This window comes from Cyanistes caeruleus, chromosome 3 (genome assembly GCF_971803275.1).
Source record: "Cyanistes caeruleus chromosome 3, bCyaCae1.hap1.1, whole genome shotgun sequence".
Lineage (NCBI taxonomy): Eukaryota > Metazoa > Chordata > Aves > Passeriformes > Paridae > Cyanistes > Cyanistes caeruleus.
In genome coordinates this window covers 87,608,841-87,629,000 of record NC_141703.1, presented here as the reverse complement: position 1 = coordinate 87,629,000, position 20,160 = coordinate 87,608,841, and the positions used below count along the sequence as shown (strand labels likewise).

Below are 20,160 nucleotides of genomic sequence, written 5' to 3'. Positions count from 1 at the left end.
GGCTGCAGTGTGCAGTCAGATGCAAGTCTTTTACAAAGTGCTGGGCTTCACCCTCATCATCCCATCAAAATCTGTGCTTTCCTAAGCTGTGGTTTGCACTCAGGCTTCTTAGCAGACCACTTCCAAAGGCAGGCCTGTGCCTGTCCAAAGCTGGGATCCTGATGCTGTTATGCCAATCCACCCCACAGTGCTTTACAATATGTTTGGATCAGGAAATGGCAAGAACGATCAAACACATCTGACACCAGACTCCTGTTCCTCCAGATGCAACAGAGCTCAGATGTTCACACAAGAGGGGACCTATAGGTCCTGCAAGATTGTACGGCCTCTATATCTCATCCTTAACAAAGAGCCCCTGTATCTCATCAGTCTGGTGAAAATACCTGTAAAATCAGCTTCTATCAACAACTTCTGTAAAATGACCCTTTAATAGCAAAGTATGAATATTCTTTAATCTTTTTTTTCTCAGTAACTTTGTGTACAATATAAAACTACAGGCATGTAGTCTGACCATACATAAAATACAAAATTTAACAGAATAATTGTATTTTTGATATTAAGAAATTAGGACACACCAAGGATTTATCATACATGAAGTGTAGCATGAAGGTTTACATAATGTTATTTGTTTAGCTAGCAGGTAGGTGCAACAAAAATCACATGTGCTCTAATTCAAATAGGGTTTCTGTTTCTGTATGATTAGACTGCTGCTGAGAGAAATGTGAGCTCATCTGGAGTCTGTTTTGATGGCACTACAGGGGTGCCCTGCAAAACCCTGAAGAGAGGGGAAGTGTTTCAAAGATCAGAAAAAGAGATGAGGGTTTATTTTGAACCTCTACCTTTTATGTTTGTCACATCCTCCAAGGAACTATTTGTGGATTCAAGAAATGGTTAGTAAAAGTTCATTTATTGTTTCTGCATGTTTTCAGGAGGAGATGCAGGGAAATTTCTGCTCTGAAGTATATGAGCTCTGCTGAGATATGATGAAAGGTTTTATTATGGTTTCCTGTGACCTTTATAATTCTCATCTCACTTCACCCATTCAGGCTCAGGATGAAGGAAGAGGTACCCAGCTGTGACATCCAGAAATTATCTGTACAGTACAGATAAGATCAATCAAGGTCAGGACGGAAATTCTTTATTGTCTTAGTACATGAGCAGTTTGCTTTGGAGAAATTTTGTATTATTAGGCAGACAATATAATAAGATAAACTTCAAAGGCAACAAAAAAAAAAGGTAATCTACGTGATATATAGTTCAGTTTAAAATCTTGCCATGGTGAATGACAAAACCAGAAATGAAAGTAAAGTTGTATGAATTTCCCCATCACCTCTTAGTAGGTCTCATGGATAGAACGAGAACTTACTTATTGTGAGAAGAGACCTTGAAACAGCAAAGATTGGATGAGGCTGTGAAAGCATCTGCAAAGAAAACACATCAAGAGGTCATCCTTGGGTTTTGACAATGTTGTTTAGTGATGAATGAAATGATGATGTATTATTGAGCCGTTTAACACATTTATAAATGTTTCATAAAAAAAAAAAACAGCAATGAAGTCTGCTTCCACTTGCTTCAGATTACCTGGTTTGTCTCAACTTCAGGCTCCCTTCTTGCTCAACTATATTACACCAAAGACTTCAGGCTACGGTACGTAAAGTGTGTTTTGGCCATCTACAGGCTCCACTTTAGCTGGAGAAGCTGCTCTGTAGGGATTAGGCATGTGAAACCATTGCATTTCCCATAGGCATGCTAGCAGGACTGAATGTTTTTCAAGCTCTGTCCTCCACCTTCCATGTTTTCAGAAAAAGCAGGTGATTTGTTTTGGAAGAAAAATAGCTTTATGAGCATTTAATTTAATCTTAACAAGCATGTGCTTTGAATTTCTTCCCTATTTTTGCTGTAGTTTGACCTTGACAGCAACACCAGCCTGTAAATTAAGAGAACAATTGATATGCTGGTATATATGGCATCACACCTCGGAGAATGAGATTAGCAATGTTCCAAAAAAATAATGTAGGGGAAAAAAAGGGTTTTTCAGGGGAAATCAATGCACAGTTATGTGTATTTTTCCATGTGGAAAAGGATTCAGTTACTAGGAGGGGCTGGGGGAAAGAGCCAGCCTAAGCCTATGCTCATCCTCTACCCATCTCTAAGTCATTGGATCAATTCTGCTGAGATGTTTGCACCAGGTACCAACATTTCTGAGATCCCATTGCCACAATCCACAACAGGCAGTGCACCCTGCTGTGGAGGGTGTGAATAATATCACATATAACAGATAAAGTATATGACATGTGATTTCTGAAATACATAATAGATGATTTATATATGACACATTGTATGTGCTCTATAATGCATAGTATGTAATATAAAATATGAAACATACAATATATTTATCATATCATATCATATCATATCATATCATATCTGATGAACTTGGTCCTCTGCAATCTCTCTTCTTGAAGACTGGGATCTGGGAAACCTGAATTCTCTTATGACGGGCAGAAAAATTGGGTGGGAATTTTGCTCCTCACAAATCCAGCTCCTCTGCCTCAAAAGCTCTCTAGTTAATCAGTATTTGTCCAAACATGATGTGGAAGAGTATAGTTTAATCTCAAATTCACTCTCTCTTGTCAGTGATGGGATCCCTTACACTGTCAAATTTGATCTTGTTGCCAAAAAACATACTGGGGTTTCAGTTATCATGCATCAGTTCACTGGCAGAGCTGGGAACCAATATTGTCTGAGGAATTCCGAGTTTCAGAAAAAAAATAATTTCAAAGAACTGTGTTCAGAAGAGGCTTTTTGAAAATACAAGTTTCTCAGCAAATGGGTCAAAACAAAGTGGCACAAATACTTCAAAATGAATTTTTCAGCTTAACAAGAACGAAATAATCTAAATATTCAAATATAATTTTAAATTACAGGGAACAATGACAGGTGACCAGGCATTCCAGTGCTGTGTTCTGACCATGCTTTCATCATTGAACAGTGTGTGAAGACTTCATTATGCTTGCAGGTGGAACCTTGGCATTAAAACCAGCTGGGTGACAAGGGAGCACAGCTTTGGATACCTCTTGTCTTTTAGCAGTCAGCTGTTAGCATCCTGCACAGATATTACAGAGTACAGGAAGCAGGTATGCCTGCTTGTCATCTGCTTTCCTGGCAGACAAGGTCTGACCTTGGGCCTAATTTTTATATTTGGCAGTGAGCTAAACCAGTCTGATCTTGTTCTGTGGTTGGTTCTGCCCGCAAAATAGTAATTATTCTTCCCACCTTTCTGAGGACAGGTTGTCTGCAGGGTGCTTTACAGGCTTTACAGGACAGACATGTTCAGGACTTTCCTTGCTAAGGCACCAACAGAGGCACTCTCATGACCCAGCCAAGGGAGCCCAGGGAGCCCACACAATTTGGGAGCCTGGCCTCAGCGGTGCTGATGGGCTGGCTTCCACATGGCAGTGCAGCGTGGCAGAGAAAACTGCTCTGGAGCCCAAATGGATGCAACATGCCGGTGTGAGGCTGCACCTGAGCTAATGAATCCTGCCATAAATCAGCTGCTCCCAGCACCCTGACTGCTGGAGTCTGGGATACAGAGTGTGTGCCCTTGTTTCTGATACTTAGTTCTTAGATCCAGAAAAACACTGAATTTCATGTAACATGAAATTCATGAGCATGTTTTCATGGTGATACATGAAAACAACTGTTAAATTAGATGGAAAAAGCTTAAAGTGTAAGTGTGTAGATTAGAAAGTTTTCTTAAGTCGTTGGGTAAAAAAGTTAGTTTAGAGAACAGGAGACAAGACGGAGGATTGTTGACGAGTTGTCTCTTGTCCCTTCTTCTTTCTTCTTCATGTTCTTCTTCTAGAGGTTTTTGGGTAATAGTAAGTGATTGGACAGAAAATGCCACAGTGCAGCATACAGATGATGGGTCATTAAGAAAAATATTATACATGTCTATTGTTAATCGGGTTAAAATAGGTATAAAGATAAAAGAACGGCGTTGTTCAGAGCCATTTTGTGCATCAGACACAAAGTGTGCCACAAAGCCTTGTTGTACCATCAGAAGAAAGAAATGTACCAGATTGAAAAGAATTAGGCTTGTGTAGCTAGTCTGGAGAGACCTGCCAAGTTTTGTGATGATCTTCTAATAAACACGAGAAACAAGATTCTAACGAGCTCAGGAGTTTTCTTCTAATCAGAAGAACTGAGATAAGCAGAGCTCCCCATGAGAGAGGATCCCAAAAGAATTCAGTCCAAAGGAGGCTGAGAAATCCAGGAAGAGAAAGAAAAATACAGAAGAAGTGCAGCAGAATCAGAAAAGAGAAAAAGAATTTTTTAGAGAAAAGTTACACTGACTGTTCCCTACTAACACCTACACACAACTCCAGGACCCAAGACACCTGCCTTTAGGGCAGTGCTGTGCCCCACAGACACAGCAGCTCAAGCTGGCCCCTTGTCAGATAAACACAAGACTGTGTGCACACTCTTTGGGTGGGCAGGGGAGCAGGGTGGCTTGTGTGTGAGCTGTTGGTCGGGCTGAGGCAACAGAGTGCACCTAAAACTTTTGATAGGCCTCTTAACCCCTTTGGGTGTAGACCCAAGTCACACAGGATTTTATCTGTACAGTGTTGTCACTTTTCAACCATTGGATTTTTCAAATGCTAGTTTGAAAAGACTAATTAGTCTCACATTTCATTAGTGTTAGTGTCAAAATCATTGAAAGTTCTGCACTGCTGCTTTGTAAGAGAGAGAACCTTTATCCTAGAAGAAGATATTGAGAGAAGACATCTGGCAAAAATATCTTTCTGAATTTCATGGATGAAGTATCTTTCTCCTGGGATCCTATTACTGATAATTCTGTCAGTTGGGAAACTCCCTAATAACTGTGGACTCTTCCACCAGGCTACTGCATTCCCACTTGGATCTTCATGTTTGTTACTCCATAGATCAGCAGGATCTCCCCTGCTGATAAAATAGTTCAGACACCTTAGTTATTCAATCTTTAACATAAAAAGGACAGGTCACCCATGGGCTGAAACAACAGAGCCCTGACACTATTTCTTGCAGATTCTATTCCTCTCTCGATATACAGGACCAATACCCTTTTTGGGGCTGCTCTTTTCCAGCTCCATAGATTTCATTTCTTTGGTTGCTTGTTCACTAGGACACTTCTCCTCATGCCCCTAAGATGGAGACTTGCACTCCCCATACATTTATGACTAAGACACATATGCTGCAGGAGGTGAGGGGGTGCTTGTTTAAGAAACTTACCTGTGACACCCCCTTGACAGCAGAGCTGCCAGCCAAAAGGGTCTTGAAGGCAGGTGGAATGGGCTGACAAGGACCCTTATGAAATTTGAAGCGGACAAACTCCTGCATCTGGGAAGGAAGAAGCCCTTGCAATGACACATGCTGAGGACTGACTGGCTGGGGAGCAGCTCTGCTGAAAAAGACCTTGTAGTTTTTGTAGGCACCAAGCTGAACATGAACCAAGTCTGCCCTGGCAGCAAAAATGACTGGGAGCATCCTGGGCTGTACTAACAGGAGCCTAAGTCAGCAGATTAAGAGGCTCATTGCTTTTTTTGGCAGCATTTAGAACACTGCATCCAGTTCTGGAAGATGTAGCATGAAAAGATATTGGTAAACTGGGAGAGTTCAATGCAGGGCCATGGAGAAGGTCAGGGGACTGCTGTACTTGCCCTGGTAGGAGAAGCTGGGGAACAGGGCTTGTTCAGCTGGGAGAAAATGTTTTGGTGAGACCTAATAGCAGCTTTCCAATACTTACAAGCAAGTTACTGAGGAGATGGAGCTAAACGTTTCAGAGTTCATATTGTGGGAGTACAAAAATGTGAGAGACATAAACCAAACCAAAGAGCTTCAAACTCACATAGTGAGAATCACCATTTTCATAAGGTCAGAAAATTTTAAATCACACCACCCAGAGAACTTACATAGTTTACACACTTAGGGCTTTTCAAGACCTGACAGGATAAAGCCACCAGCAAACTTAATTCACCTCACAGCTGTCCCTGTGATAAGCAGCTGACTGGACCCAATGGCAACCAGAGGTCACTTCCAGTTTCAATTATCCACCAATCCTACAATCCTCCTGGCTTGCTGGATCATTCCAGCTCATCATGGAAGGACCAAGACTGGCAAATCCCAGTATTTCCTGAGCCATATTGCTCCTCAGGAATCCTGCTATAAATAAAGACAATGAACGCCCCTCCCTTGTCCATCCCCTTGACTCAGCCTTGTCAGACTGATGCTGTCCTGCTGGGGGTTTCTGTGCACTGACATTGACTCAGGGGGTCTAATGAGCTCCTCTGCATTGTCCTTGTGCTCAGCAATTAATGTGTCCCTGCAATTTGTCTCTCCTCAGTTGAGTGTTTGGGACTTTCTTGGTGAATTTGGGGTTTTTTGGAAGGGAATTTTTCAGGATGTGTCTCTCCTGCTTTCAAGAGAGTAGAAGTAGAATCCCATCCAACTACAAGTGGAAGAAAAAGAGAACTGAGAGAACATCTGTGGATCTGCAGGATTGCAACACACAAGATGCTTTTCTGAGAAAGCCCATGGTAGTTCCTACAAAGAGCTGATAAGGACTGAAAGTAAAAGGAAAGAAGAGTAAAGTTACACGAGGGTGTTTGGTTTTTGTGTGGAAAAGCTCCAGTTGCAGGGTTTCTTTCTGGCCAAGTCACTTTTCCAGTGCTGTGTGTCGGGATAGCTGAGGATGAGCGGAGTTCAGCCCCAGGAGCTCCTCCTGCTCAGCTGCTGAGCCCAGGCTGCAGAAGGATTATCTGAAGCATTTACTTCAGACTGAATTGGGAAATGTTTGGAGTCATATTTAGCACAGTAATATGGAAAAAACCACCATGTCTAACCAGATTCATGTGTTTACATTCAAAACTGCCAGTATAAGGCTGCATTTACAATATTTAGTATTTTGTACAAAATAAATATATGCAAAGATCTATGGTGGTCTTTGGCCTTGCTTCTGCTTTAAAATTCTGACTTTGAAGCTGGTTTTACACCATACCAGTTGGTCCCTATTCACCCCCAGTTTCTGGGTTCTCCACTGTGATCTTCTGTCTGGTTTTGAGACAACAATATTGGTGCTTTTGATTATCATCTATGATAGTACCATGTACATCTGTTACTATAGATAAATATATATGTGATCATATATGTCACAGAATCAGAGAATGGTTTGGGCTGCAAGAAACCCTAAAGAACCCTTTGAGAGATGGAGCATCCACACTTTCAGAGGGCTGAACATGAGCCATCAGTGGCCAGGTGGCCAAGAAGGCCAATGGCACCTGGCCTGTATCAGCAGTGATGTGGCCAGCAGGACCAGGACAGTGATTGTCCCCCTGTACTGGGCACTGGTGAGGCCACACCCGGAATCCTGTGTTCATTTTGGGCCCCTCAGTGCAAGAAAGACATTGAGGTGTGGGAGTGAGGCCAGAGAAGGGCAACAAGGCTGGTGAAGGGTCAGGAGCACAGGTTTGCTGAGAAACAGCTGAGAGAGCTGGGGGTGTTTATCCTGGAGAAAAGGAGGCTCATGGCAGATATGTTTTCTCTTGACAATACCTGAAAGGAGCTTGTGGCAAGGCAGGGGTTTCTCTCTTCTCCAGACAATTAGTAGTGAGACAATGGGAAATGGCCTTCAGTTGTGCATGGAGAGGTTCAGGTTGGTTGTTAGGAAACATTTCTTCACTAAAAGACGGATAAGCTTTGGAATGGACTACCCAGGGAAATGGTAGGGTCACCATCCCTGAAAATATTCAAAACACAAGTGGAAATGGGCCTTTGCAATATGGTTTAGTGGGCATGGTAGCATTTGTTTGAAGGCATTTTAAGATCTTGGTGGCTTTATCCAACATTGATTATACTGTGATGATACTGTAAGGGGAAGAGGGAGAAGAAACACAAAAATGTTTTGTGAATGTCATCACTGTCACTTGGATATCTTCCATCAAAACTCTTATGAGGACTAAGGTTATGTATTCAATATTCTTCCCAGAAAATAAATAAGGTAAACTCCAACTGGCAGAAACATTCTACAATATGTGTCACAAAATACTTTGATACCCTTTTATTACTGTGATTTCATTTTCCTCTGGAGGAGGACAAACAAGAACTGAACTTCCCCCATTTCATCAAGTTACCTGCACTTCAATAGCTTTTAAACGAGAGGAAGAAAATTTCTGGTTTTAGGAACATCTAATCTAGGATGTTCCCTAGAGTTAATGAATTTTGATCCCTGGGCATGGTACCACTTCCCAGTTCTGAGGAATGGGGTGTTGCACAAGACTTCTGTGCAAGTATAAATGCAGGGAGGTGAGATACCCTTGCCAAAGCGCAGCCCTGCACTGGAGGAATTGCCCTCAGCTCTCCCCAGCCTTGCAGCTGCCATCAAGGTAAGAGGCACCCTCTGCACAGAGAACTGGAAGGGTTTCTTGGGCAGCTGCAGGGAAATGCAGGGGAAGGGAAGGAGGCTTTAGTGTTGGGCTGAGAGCTGCAGCAGAGCCGTGAGGGTGTGCTGTGTGCATGTGCAGAGCCTGAACCCATCTTGCAGGGCATGAGGAGGAGATGGCTGCTGCTGCAGGACAAACAAACCTTGCCAAGGGAGAGGGTGCAGGGGGCCAGTGGTGCACCATTGTGAGGGGTGAACGTGAGAGTATTTTACATCTTACTCTTGGGAATACACCTAAATCAACACACACAACTAATTAAAAGTGGGCAGTTGTGGTCACGTATCTCATTTAACTTTTTCCCTCCAAATACAAACTACTACGTAAAGCCTTCACCATTTTCCAGCTGTTGTTACATTTATTCATTGTTAAAAATGTTTTACATTTTCTTTATTTCCACATGCTCTCCATCATTTTGTGTAAAGTCTTCTTACAAGCATTGCCTGTTTTCTGTCTTCCTTTTGTGCAGACTGTCCTCCAAGCCCTACAGCAAGAACTCTCACCCTCAGAAGTCTTACTGAGATGGGAAAAATCATCATTTATGAGCATGCCAACTTCAGGGGTGTGTCCAGAGAAATCACTTCTGACATTTCCAATCTGGGACGTTTGGATTTTAATGATATTATCTCCTCAGTGAAAGTAATTGGCCAGCCTTGGGTGGCTTATGAGCACATAAATTATACAGGCAGGTTACTGGTACTTGAGGAGGGGGAACATGACTATGTTGGTAGAAGCATGAATGACACGATCAGTTCTCTGCAGATGATCACTGAAGATCTGCATGATCCCCAGATCACTCTCTATGAGCATCCCAACTATCAAGGGAAGAGCAGGGTAATAAGACAAGCCACCAACCTGGCTGCAGGATTTGACAATGACATCATGTCTTCCCACAAAGTCCAGAGAGGTGCCTGGCTGCTGTGTGAGCACAGTGATGGAAGTGGAATTCAATACATTGCACGAGAAAAAGATAATCTTCCACATTACTCTGCAATCTACCTCAATGACAAGCTTTCCTTCCTGCGTCCCCTTCGCCCTGGCCGCTCTTATTAGAATGCAAATCCTCCAAAGTTGAGGAAGATGCAATACCAGCAAGAAATTTGAGATCTAGATTTCTCCTTCTGCTTGTGTAGTCTTTTTTCCCCTGGGAGCTCTCAGCTGTGCTGCGCTGCAGATCTTTACTTCTCTATCCTGCCTTGCACTCTTCTCCTGCCCCATAAATGAAATGCTTGATCATATGAAAGTGTCCAAGCTAAGAGACATGCCAGGGATGTGTAACCTAATGCACCCTCAGCTGGCATTCCAAAGTCCTGTACTATGGAATGCTGAAGCATTGTATGTTGTCTCTGTTGCTAAGTGAAACAGAAAATGTAAGTGGAGGGCCAGCATAGCTTTCTTTTTAATTTGTTTTACAAAAGTACTGTTGCCTCTGCCATTGTCTGTAATCCATTTTGCATTGGTGCCATTAAAAAACCTTTTACAATTAGCAGTGGGTCAGTTTTATGCATCTTTAGAACAGATAAATATTACTCTTTTGTGGTGGGATATCTCTGTGTATCCAGAAAATGGTTCATACAGTCACTTGCATATTTTTCAATGGCTGTCTCCTGGGGAATTGTGTCTCTTTCCAGTTTCACTCTTCAGTAACAGTGAGTTCAGGCTTGACTCAACCAGTGCTAAAATCTGGATGAGCACATGGACAATTGCTGTGATCCTGGCCAAACTCTCCCATGCAGACTGTTCCTAAATATCAGCTGTTTGATTGTACCACATACAATCAATCAGAGTGGTGGATCATGCTGGTGATACAGTCTTGCACTGCCCAAATCACATCATCAACCAGTAAGGTCTCCTAACTTTGAGCTGACTGATTGGCTGATCCCATTGGAAACAACTATCTTGAGTTTTTAAACCTTCTTGATAAGGGAGGAGGGATGACAAGGTATTCCATGCTCTGTTTTGCCATGTGCAAGTTCACCTGGATGAGCAGGGTCTCCTCCATCACTGCCTAATGACAGCTGCACGCCCTGAGCTGTGGTTTGTGACAGCTGTCCCATGGCAGCTCTGCGCTGCAGTGTTTATCTCCCTCTGTGCTGACCTCCTGTTTGCCCTGATTTCCTTGCTCTGCTCGCTGGGCAGGTCAGACAGGAGCTGCACTTGGCCTTTTTGAAGCTCATGGGGTGCCCATGGAGCTGCAGCAGCCCAGGCCCCTCTGCACGGTGCCTTCCCTCAGCTCATCAAACACAGCCCCCAGCTCCGAGTCACCTGCAGCCCTGCCCAGGGTGCCCTGGATCCCACTGCCTGTGCCCCTGAGGGAGATGGAGCACGGCTGGTGCCAGTGGGGACCCTTGAGGGACACCAGTTGTTACTGCTTTCCACCCATCCTGACAAGGCCCTTCACGGCTGTGTGGCTGACAATTCCCCATGCCAAATTACTTCCTGCATTTTTCACTTCTGTGCTGGCATTTGGAGGCACACGGAGGACAGGGGGGTGACTGGGGACAGCCAGCACAGCTTCAGCCAAGGCCTGACCTCCTGATGTGCAGGATCAGATCAGGCTGGGGGATGAGTGGACTGGGAGCAGCCCTGCTGAGAAGGAACTGGGGACACTGCTGCATGAAAAACTGGACATGACCCGGCACTGTCAGCTGGCAGCCTGGAAAGCCAAGTGTATCCTGGGCTGCCAAAAGTGTAGTCAGCAGGTCAAGGGAGGGGCTTCCTCCCCTGTGATCCACCATGGTGAGATCCCACCTGGAGTATTGCATGCAGCTCTGCAGGTTTTTACTGGGGCCTTTGAAACCTGGAGAGGGGAGATTTCAATTCTACATTGGGCAGCATATTTTTGTGATGAGGGTGATGAGTCACTGGCACAGGTTGCCCAGAGAAGCAGTGCATGCTCCATCCCTCCAAGGCCAGGTTGGATGGGCCTTTGAACAACCTGGTCTAGTGCAAGGGCTCCCTGCTCATGGCAGGGGTTTGCAACAAGGTGGTGTTTGAAACCTCTCCCAGCCAAAATCATTCTGTGATTTTGTGATTCTAGGATGTGCAAATTCAACAATACTGTGAACCTTGTCATGGTTTCAGATTCCAGTCTCTTAGTTTCATATTCCTCTTTCTACATCTACAGTACCTCTTTTGCAACACTTCTAAATTCTGAATATCAGCACAGTGAGTCTATATAGCTCCAAGTACCAGCAAAATCCTGTGTTTTCCAAGGGTGACTGGGGAGGAAATCTACCCTATCCTATTGTGTAGGGCTGTGTAGACAGAAGTCTCTGCTAAAGACTTAGAATTTTTACAGCTAAGGCTGGATGGTTTAAGGTTGTGGCATTAAAGGGTAGAAGAATCGTGTCTTTTAGCTGCTTCTTGGGCACGTAGTGGGTAACATCTGAAGGTTGTGAAGAACAGTGAAAGAACACCACATATGTGGAAGGAATTCAAGATTATGGAGTGCTTTCATACAAAGGGGAAAAAAAAAAGATTTAAGCACATCCTTGTTGATGTTCTTTCTCAGTTTCTGTCACTATGACCTGAAGCTTCTTGCAATGTCTCACTTTAAGGTGTAACATATTGCACTCTGCTGCACATTTTGTATTTCCTTGGTAGTAGAAACATTTGTAATGATTGAGAGCCTGTAGAAGAATTGGGAGACAAGTCAGATGTTGGGAAATGATATTTATAAAGGTCCAAGAAATAATCAAAGTTATTGTACACATGACTTGATGACACATTTTCATTGAAATTCAATAAAGGATGAAGTCAGGCAGAACGTGACAAAGGCTTTTACATCTTCCTTAGAATTACTGACAGAAAGATTTATTTATTCAATAAGGGATTACCTAGTCCAAGGCCTTCTTCGCAGCAGAGCTACCTCCAAACATTATCAGGTTATGCATGGCCATCTTCAAGAGATTGCTGAACAACTGCAAGCATGGAGATTCTCCAGAGTGTATGGCCCTTCTGCCAGTCTTGAAAACCCCTTAGAGTCATATTTTTTTCTTATTTTTAGTAAGAGCTTCCCTGTTTCCAGATAAGACTCTTTTCCTTGTGTCCTTTTGCTGTGCACTTCCCTTAGCCTTGTCTTTTCCATGGCTGAAAAACATTTTCTGGATGAGGTCAGCTAATTTTAAATCACAACGCTAGAGACCAGAGAATCACAGAATCACTCAGTTGGAAGAGACCTTCAAGGTCATTGAGTCCAACCCGTGCCCTAACACCTCAAATAAACCATGGCACCGAGTGCCACATCCAATCATTTTAAACACATCCAGGGTGGTGACTCCACCACCTCCACTGGTAGACAATTCAAATAATTTATTACTGTTTCCATATAAAACTTCTTCCTAATATCCAACCTATATTTCCCTTGGTGCAGCTTAAGACTCTGTTCTCTCGTTCTGTCAGCTGCTGCCTGGAGAAAGCAATCGACCCCCACCTGACTACAGCCACCTTTCAGTGAGTTGTGGAGGGTGATAAGGCCACCTTTGAGTTTCCTTTTCTCCAAGCTAAACAACCTCAGCTGCCTCAGTCACTCCTCACAGGGCTTGTGTTCCAATGTTGTGTAGTTTCCATACTCAGTCATAATGACTGGATAAAGCCACCAGCAAACTTAATTCACCTCACAGCTGTCCCTGTGATAGGCAGCTGACTGGACCCAATGGCAACCAGAGGTCACTTCCAATTTCAGTTATCCACCAATCCTACAATCCTCCTGGCTCGCTGGATCATTCCAGCTCATCATGGAAGGACCAAGACTGGCAAATCCCAGTATTTCCTGAGCCATATTGCTCCTCAGGAATCCTGCTATAAATAAAGACAATGAACGCCCCTCCCTTGTCCATCCCCTTGACTCAGCCTTGTCAGACTGATGCTGTCCTGCTGGGGGTTTCTGTGCACTGACATTGACTCAGGGGGTCTAATGAGCTCCTCTGCATTGTCCTTGTGCTCAGCAATTAATGTGTCCCTGCAATTTGTCTCTCCTCAGTTGAGTGTTTGGGACTTTCTTGGTGAATATGGGGTTTTTTGGAAGGGAATTTTTCAGGATGTGTCTCTCCTGCTTTCAAGAGAGTAGAAGTAGAATCCCATCCAACTACAAGTGGAAGAAAAAGAGAACTGAGAGAACATCTGTGGATCTGCAGGATTGCAACACACAAGATGCTTTTCTGAGAAAGCCCATGGTAGTTTCTACAAAGAGCTGATAAGGACTGAAAGTAAAAGGAAAGAAGAGTAAAGTTACACCAGGGTGTTTGGTTTTTGTGTGGAAAAGCTCCAGTTGCAGGGTTTCTTTCTGGCCAAGTCACTTTTCCAGTGCTGTGTGTCGGGATAGCTGAGGATGAGCGGAGTTCAGCCCCAGGAGCTCCTCCTGCTCAGCTGCTGAGCCCAGGGGCAGGGTCTCTGTCGGGGGCTGCCTTTCACACCGCTGCTGCCCAGCTTGCAGGGGCACCTGTGCTGGGCTGGGCTGTGTGACCCAGGGACAGGCACCCCCTGTTGCTCGGGAAGGACACGGACACGGCCAAATGACCCAGGGGCTGTCCCCAGACACCCCACACCCACCCTGCCAGCTCTCCCACAGAATGGAATGGAGACAGCCCCATCTCCTTCCTCATCTCCACATCATCCACGTGGAGCCCTCCAGTGAAGATCTGCACACCTCACTCTCCACAGCCACAAGCACCTTCACAGGCGCTTCCAACAGGGCAGAGAGCCTCCAGCCTGTCCAGTCTCATGCCTGGCTCTGGGCTCTCTGAGCAGAGGACACTTGGGTGTCTCCTACCCCTGGCTAGTGCAGCTTGGTGCTTGCAGCCAGCCCACACACACACCACACACTGTTCTCACTGGTGTTCTGTGGGTGCCTTGACTCCCAGCACGAGTCACCTGCCTGTCTGAAATCCCAGTCTAGGTCCATGCCCCACTTGCTGGCTGCTCCAGCTCAAACTTTGCTGGCAAATCACACTATTGTCGCTTCTCTTGAACAGAAATTGTCTTCATTTTACAAAGTTCATGAAACAGAGACTGTCATGTTCCACATACCCTTAATAACTTGTCTTCCCACACTTTAAATATCACCATGAGTGGAGGCCTCTGGAGCAAGATGTATCTTAGCAGGACAGATGGAGACACCTGTAGAGCTGGTGACTGAAGGAAGAAAGACAGCAAGGCTCAACAGAACAATACACTGAGGTTTAGGCTGGTGCAGGACCCATGCCTCTTCTATCTGGTCTTGCAGACCCCACGCCCTGTAGCAGCCTCTCTGCCACATGTCATTGCCTCCGCAGTAGCTGAGATGTTAATGCAAGTCCAGCCATGGTTTCCCTGCCAAAGCACCACACACTGCTCTGTGCCACGCAGTGCTCAAAGCCTGGGGAACGTCCTCTCAGAGCCAACAAGAACTCCCAGTGGTCCAAGTCTTGGAGCTCTCTCTAACTTTCCCCTAGCTTCTATTTGTGATAGTGGTTGGGCTGCTGCAGACAGTTTCCTCTGAGTGGACATCATAATGTCTTTCAACACAAATGCAAACAGAAATTAAAAACCATTCAAAGAAACAGAGAATCCATCTTCACATCCTGTTACTTTTGTGCTAAAAATTCGTTTTATGCAAACGTAGATTTTAATGAGAATTTAAAGTGACAACATAAAACATTTTGTGAAAATATAAACCAGAAATATTTTGAATAATAACAAAGCAACAAGGGTTCAGAGTTGACTCTGAGAACTGTTCTAGTGATGAATTTGTAATGTTGTCCAGAATGCCTGTGAGTTAATTTCAAAACCAGCAGAGGGGAAGCACAACGTCCAGTAGCTTGATCTTGTAAAGTAAGTTCCTACTGGTAAGTGACCAAAGGCAGTCATTTAAAAATGCAGAAATAGAGCTGATTCTGCAATTTACTGTTAGTTTAATTCAATTCAGTAATTCATTAGATGGTGTTTCTGGTGCTTGGAAGTTGGTCAGGAACCCCAGAACAGAACGAATCAGATCAAAGCACCTTGGAAGACAGTGACCAGAGAAAGGATGGGCTGAGTCCTGGGGACACACTACAGAATTCCCAGCAGAAGAGTTTATGGGATGCTGTTTTCTACAAAGACTCTAAAGACTTCCAGTACGAGTCACTGAGAGCATGGTGTGGCATTTGGGAGAACCAATAATTGATGTAGGAAGTAATTTGTACCCATCTGGAGAAGAAAATTGAGGAGGATGGAAAAATGAGGAGAAACAGCATTGGTGGTCCATCGGCAGTAATTAAAAAAAATGGATAGAGCAAAAATATTAAAAAGAAATATTATCTGAAGCATTCAGTTTAGCCCGAATTGGAAAAATGTTTAGAGTATTATTTAGCATAGTAAGATTGCTGCTTGACATGTTTGTGAAAGAAACATCATGTCTAACCAGATTCAAGTGTTTAATTTCAAAACTGAAAGTATAAAGCACTATTTAAAATAAAACGGTATTGAGTGCAAAATAAATATCTGCAAGTATCTGTTTCTTTTGCCATGCTTCTGCTTTAAAATTCTGACTTTGAAGCTGGTGTTATACCATGCCAGAAATTTACATCCTGTTTCTGGGTTCTCTGCTGTGACCTTTTTCTGCTTTTGAGACAACAATATTGATGGTTTTGATTATTATTTATGATAGTACCATGTACATCTGTTACTATAGATAAATATATATGTGATCATATATGTCACAGAATCAGAGAATGGTTTGGGCTGCAAGAGACCCTAAAGAACCCTTTGAGGGATGGGGCATCCACACCTTCAGAGAGCTGAACATGAGCCAGCTGTGCCAGGTGGCCAAGAAGGCCAATGGCACCTGGCCTGTATCAGCAGTGATGTGGCCAGCAGGACCAGGACAGTGATTGTCCCCCTGTACTGGGCACTGGTGAGGCCACACCCGGAATCCTGTGTTCATTTTGGGTCCCTCAGTGCAAGAAAGACATTGAGGTGTGGGAGTGAGGCCAGAGAAGGGCAGCAAGGCTGGTGAAGGGTCTGGAGCACAGGTCTGCTGAGAAACAGCTGAGAGAGCTGGGGGCGTTTATCCTGGAGAAAAGGAGGCTCATGGCAGATGTATTTTCTCTTGACAATACCTGAAAGGAGCTTGTGACAAGGTGGAGGTTTGGCCTTTGTACCAGGCAAGGGAGGGACAATGGGAAATGACCTTCAGTTGTGCATGGAGAGGTTCAGGTTGGATATTAGGAACACATCACAACAAGAGTAGTTAAGCTTTAGAATGGGCTACCTAGGGAAGCAGTGGAACCAGCATCATTGGAAGTGTTCAAAACACAAGAAGTGACATTTGCAATATGGTTTAATGGGCATGGTAGTGTTCAGTCAAAGGTTGGATCTTGGAGGCCTTTTCCAATATAAATGTTTCTGTGATGCTAAGGAGAAAAGGCAACTGAAAAAAGAGAAGGCTATGCAAATGCCCTCTCTGACACCTGGATATCTCCCAACCAAACTCTTAGTAAAACTAAGGTTGTGTATTAGACATGTTTCCCAGAAAAGCAAAAACAAAAGCTGTAACATTCAGAAACAGAACATGTGTCACAAACGATTTTGATACCTTTTTGTTAATCTGATTCCATTTTCTTCTGGAGGAGAAGGACAAACAAGAACTGAACTTCCCCCATTTCATCAAGTCACTCATGCTTCAACTGACTTTTGAACAAGAGGAAGAAGATGTCTGGTTTTAGGACCATAGAAGGCAAAATACAATGGATAATTAGTTTTAATCCCTGGGGGTAATATTGGACGCTTTCAGTTCCGTTGACTGTGGTGCTTTGTAAGACTTCTGTGCAAGTATAAATGCAGGGAGGTGAGATGCCCTTGCCAAAGCGCAGCCCTGCACTGGAGGAATTGCCCTCAGCTCTCCCCAGCCCTGCAACTGCCATCAAGGTAAGAGGCACCCTCTGCACAGAGAACTGGAAGGGTTTCTTGGGCAGCTGCAGGGAAATGCAGGGGAAGGGAAGGAGGCTTTAGTGTTGGGCTGAGAGCTGCAGCAGAGCCGTGAGGGTGTGCTGTGTGCATGTGCAGAGCCTGAACCCATCTTGCAGGGCATGAGGAGGAGATGGCTGCTGCTGCAGGACAAACCAACCTTGCCAAGGGAGAGGGTGCAGGGGGCCAGTGGTGCACCATTGTGAAGGGTGAACGTGAGAGTATTTTACATCTTACTCTTGTGAATACACCTAAATCAACACACACATGTCATGACCTCACTCTTTTCCAGCTACTTTTATGTTTATTCTTTGTTCAAAATATTTCATTTTTTCCTTTTTCCCTCCTGGGCGTCCATAATTTTGTTTCAAGTTCCAAAAGGCTTCTTACAAGCATTGCTTGTTTTCTCTCTTCCATTCGTGCAGGGTGTCATCCAGTTCCTAGAGGAAGAAATTTAAACTCTAGAAATCCTACTGAGATGGGGAAAATCATCCTTTATGAGCGTTCCGGCTTCCAGGGTTTATCCAAAGAATTCACCTCTGATATTGCCAATCTAAGAGATGCAGATTGGAATGATCTTGCCTCCTCTGCAAAAGTAATTGGCCAGCCTTGGGTGGCTTATGAGCATTCAAACTATGGAGGCCAGTTTCTGGTACTTGAGGAGGGAGACCATAGCTTTCTTGGTTCCAGGATGAATAACAAGGTCAGTTCTCTGCAGATGATCACTGAAGATCTGAGCAATCCTGAGATCACTCTCTATGAGCATACCAACTACCTGGGGAAGAGCAGGGTGGTAAGAGAAGCCACCAACCTGGCTGCGGGACATGACAATGACATCATGTCTTCCCACAAAGTCCAGAGAGGTGCCTGGCTGCTGTGTGAGCACAGTGATGGAAGTGGAATTCAATACCTTGCTCGAGAACGTGAAAACCTTCCAAATTACAAGGCAATCAATTTCAATGACAAGCTTTCCTTCTTGCGTCCCCTTCGCCCTGGCCGCTCCTATTAGAATGCAGATCCTCCAAAGCTGAGGAAAGATGCAGCACCAGCAAGAAATTTGAGACCAAGTTCTCTGCCTCTGCTTGTGTCACTTTCTTTGTGAATTGTTTTAAAATGCCCTTTTGATACCATGGCTTCTGCTATTGTCTCTAATCCATTTTGTGCTGGTGCCATTAAAGAAGCTCTTGCAAGCAACAATGGGTCTGTTTTATGTACTGTTTAGTGTAGATAAATATTGCCCTTTCATGATGAGATGTCTCTGTGTATCCAGACAATGTTTAGTGCAGTCACTTTGAGTCCTTTTGCATGGAGGTCTCCTGTAAGATTTAATCTCCTTCCAGTTTCACTGTTCAGTAACAGTAGGTTCAGGCTTGACTCAACCAGAGCTAAAGTCTTTGTGAGCAGGTTGATTATTGCTGTGATCCTCTCTCAACCTGTACCCAAATATCACATATCTTATTGTATCTCAAGACACTGATCATACTGATGATGTGGCCTTTTACTGCCCAAATTACATAATCAAACACACTGTTCTCATAAATTTGAATTGACTGAATGCTTGATCCCAATGGTAAAATTTGTCTAATTTTTTTAAGCAGCTGCCTCACTTTCAATTCAATTATTGATGCTTCCCTTAATTTCTTCTTAGTTTTCTTTGTCAGAGTACTCCTTCCCCTTATGCTGCTGTGTTTTCTTGGCACTGCCTTATTTGATCTTTGGATTCAGCAGAGCAATACTATGGCAAAACTTAAATGAGATTCTCCATCCTGGTAAATCAAATCTCAAAAACTGCAAAGCATATTGCTGACAAAAGCAGTAATGAGAGACCTTCTTTCAGAGATCTGTAGAGGTCATCAGGAACATAAATGTGACACGGTCAAATGTGTGCAGCTGCAGCAGATTATTCCTGTGAGGAACTCCCCTCTTTGGAGCAAACTTGCCTTTGTTATTCATGTGGTCCCAAAGCCCTGCTCCTGTTCACACAGTCCCACGGATGAGCAGAGTGCAGTTCACCTAGGTAAACACCATCAGCCCCAGAGCTCAGCACAGAGTCATCATGGATCCCCCAGGCCCCTGGCCTGTTTATCATCTCTCTGCCCCAGAGGCAAACTAAACCTGGTGCTGTGAGACACCCTCCCAGTGCAATGTGACCTGTGGGGATGCTGTGGTTTGACACTGGCCAAACACCAGGCACCCATGAAAGCCACTCACTCAACCTTTTCTGCTACAGATGGACAGAGGAGAGAAAAATTTAACAAATTAGCTGAGATAAGGACCGTGAGGAAACACTCCAAAGACAAAACAGGCTCAACTTAGAGGTACAAAGTGAGTTTATTACTAACAATGTCAGAGCAGGATAATGAGAAGTAAAATAAGCCCTAAAAACACCTTTCCCCCCCCCCCCCCCCCAGCCCCTCCATCCCATTGACAGGGAGACAAGGGGGTGGGGGTTTGGGTCACTTTGTCACCCAAGGTTTTCTTCCCCTGTGCAGGGAGAGAGGCTGCTTCCCTGTGAGACCGTGGGGTCCCTCCCACAGCAGAAAATTCTCTGTGAACTTCTCCAGGGTGGTTCCAATCTCACGAGAAGCAGTCCTCCCAAAACTGCTGCGGCATGGGTCACTCTTCCTTGGGGTGCAGCCCTCCAAGGACAGGCTGCTCCCACCTGGAAGCAGGGACCCTCTCTCCACTGGGTCTCCCACTGGATCACAGCCTCCTCCAGGCATCCACATGCTCCAGTGGGGGCATCTCCCCCATGGGC

General features: G+C 44.4%; 2 long non-coding RNA genes across 2 annotated transcripts; both read left to right on the top strand.

The window, feature by feature from the left end:
- Positions 1-8,356: 8,356 nt before the first annotated feature.
- LOC111943792 (uncharacterized) lies at positions 8,357-9,960 on the top strand. The gene is made up of 2 exons (XR_015284943.1): positions 8,357-8,420; positions 8,944-9,960. It is a non-coding gene; the product is annotated as an uncharacterized LOC111943792 (long non-coding RNA).
- Positions 9,961-17,098: 7,138 nt separating this feature from the next.
- On the top strand, positions 17,099-18,599 carry LOC111938098 (uncharacterized). Its single transcript, XR_015284942.1, has 2 exons — positions 17,099-17,363; positions 17,828-18,599. It is a non-coding gene; the product is annotated as an uncharacterized LOC111938098 (long non-coding RNA).
- Positions 18,600-20,160: the final 1,561 nt, after the last annotated feature.